At 42.8% G+C, this 2,558-nt stretch overlaps 1 pseudogene; it reads right to left on the minus strand.

Annotated features, from left to right (window-relative positions):
* Positions 1-857: 857 nt before the first annotated feature.
* LOC110567628 (high mobility group protein B1-like) lies at positions 858-1,338 on the minus strand (annotated as a pseudogene).
* Positions 1,339-2,558: the final 1,220 nt, after the last annotated feature.

Raw genomic sequence — 2,558 nt, forward strand, 5'->3', positions numbered from 1 at the left:
ACCACTTCTGCATGCCAGGCCCTCCCTGATTTAGTACTCTCAGCTCACTTAGTTCCTACCAGCAACAGTTTCTATGTTGCCGTGGAAGTGTTCATGAGCCTCTAGTTGTCAAAAGAGATTGAGGAAGTGGGCTATGTTTTCTCTGCCCTCACCCAAACTGTTTTTCAGCCTCTGTCATGGCTCCTCCAATGAGGCCACTGCCTTTTGTCCAGGAAATCTGATCTATTTTTTTCTAATTAAAAAAAAAATTGTATTTACTTAGAAGCATTCAGAATGTCAACAAAACAGCTACAATTTTTTTTTCAATTACAGAGTGGTGTTCAGTTAACAGAAAAACAATTATTTCATATAAGCTACATCAGAGACAACTGAAAATGAAAAAACTACCATCCCCATATAGAACTAATTTGTGCTGTGCACCAACAAGAAACTGCTTTAAATTTCTGTGCCAATTTACAACCCCCATACTGTACCACGCAAAGTTAGTGGCTACTGAAAATACCACCAGGACAGGGCTTTCTAAAGACATATTTGGTAGTGTGTTAACTATACAAAGAAAAAAAAACACTGTACAGTTTAAAAACAAAGCCTTACAGAGCCTTACATTTCAATTTTTTTCTTTAAAAGGAGTGAGTTGTGTACAGGGGGGTTAAATGCTTTATAGACAAGAAAAAAACTGTGCTAGAACCAACTTATTCATCATCATCATCTTCATCTTCTTCCTCTTCTTTCTTTTGCTTTTTTCAGCCTTGACAACTCCCTTTTTTGCTGCATCAGGTTTTCCTTCAGCTCGATATGCAACAATATCCTTTTCATATTATTCTTTTTTTTTGTTTTTTTTAATTTCCATTATCAAATCAATGGTATTTCACCTTTTTGTATTTTTCCTACAGCTTCGAAGCCTTCTTTTCATAAGGCTGCTTGTCATCTGCAGGAGTGTTACTCTACATGTCCCCCAGTTCCTTTGCAACATCATCAATGGGGACAGGCCAGGATGTTCTCCTTTGATTTTTGGGCCATACTCAGAGCAGAACAAGAAAAAGCCCTCTTGGGTGCATTGGGATCCTTGAACTTCTTTTTTGTCTCCCCATTAGAAGGGATATAGGTTTTCATTTCTCTTTCATAATGGGCCTTGTCCACCTTTGCCGTATCTTAGATTTTTTCTTTCTCTTTAGCAGACATGGTCTTCCACCTCTCTCAGCACTTCTTAGAAAACTCTAAGAAGTTGACTGAAGCATCTGGGTGCTTCTTTGTATGCTCCTCCCAAAGAGTTTGCACAAAAAATGCATATGATGACATTTTGCCTCTCGGCTTCTTAGGATATCCTTTGCCCACGTTTAGTTATTTTTCCTTAACAAGGCAGAGTTGCCCAGTGCCCATCTGGCTCTCACTTGCCCCGGCATTGTCTCTTTTTATTTTTTTACTTTATTTTTATTTATTTTTTGGAGATAGAGTTTTGCTCTGTCACCCAGGCTGGAGTGCAATGGCGTGATCTCGGCTCACTGCAACCTCTGCCTCCCGGATTCCAGTGATTCTCCTGCCTCAGCCTCCCGAGTAGCTTGGAGTACAGGTGCATGCCACCATGCCCTGCTAATTCCCTGGTGTTGTCTCTATGGAGCTCAATGTACTGCGATCAATCTGATCTATTTTAATAAGTGCCCATGCTCCAGGGAGCAGTTAGTTCCCAGGACACATTTGTGTACCTGCGAGCCACCCCCATGCCAAGACACTAGTGTCAGTCTGCAGTGGACCCAGGGTCTGCATCTGAGACACCTCAGGGCAAGGACAGAACCTAGAAAGCACAGGGAACCTGGCTGGAAAAAATCACAGGTCTGCATGCTTACCATAGCAGAGCAAGAAGAAAAGTGAATCCTCAGGGACACCTGGTCCCAGGGCCTTCCCAGGGCCTGTCAGGACTCTGTGAGCCACCCACGATCTGATTCACAGGTCAGGTACCTAAGTAAGCTTGGACCAGGTGGTACAGACAGGTCTCCTGGAGGCTGGATCAAACACCCTCAGGACAACCTCTGACAGCATCACAAGTCTTTTTTAAAGATACCCACACAATTCACACTTCATTATCAATTTGCTAATGACCTCTGCAGATCATTTTACCCTGTCTGAGCCTTGGCTTCCACAGCTGAAAGTGGGGTCAAAAATCCCTACCCAGAGGCCAGGTGCAGTAGCTCATGCCTGTAATTGCAGCACTTTGGGAGGCAGAAGTGGGTGGATCACTTGAGGTCAGGAGTTCAGGCCCAGCCTATCCAAAAAAGGCAAAACCCCATCTCTATTAAAAATACAAAAATTAGCTGGGTGTGGTGGTGTGTATCGGCAATCCCAGCTACTCAGGAGGCTGATGCATGTGAATCACTTGAACCCGGGAGGCAGAGGTTGCAGTGAGCCAAGATCATGCCATTGCACTCTGGCCTGGGAAAAAGAGGAAGACTCACTCTCAAAAAACAAACAAAAAAATCCTTACCCATTAAACATTGAGTTACAAGGGGATAAAGAAATAAGAGAATAAATTTATAAGTGTAAAGTTTGTTCTTGCGAGTTTA

Source organism: Aotus nancymaae, unplaced genomic scaffold (assembly GCF_030222135.1).
Source record: "Aotus nancymaae isolate 86718 unplaced genomic scaffold, 86718_ANA_hifiasm-v0.15.2.pri h1tg000067l, whole genome shotgun sequence".
Lineage (NCBI taxonomy): Eukaryota > Metazoa > Chordata > Mammalia > Primates > Aotidae > Aotus > Aotus nancymaae.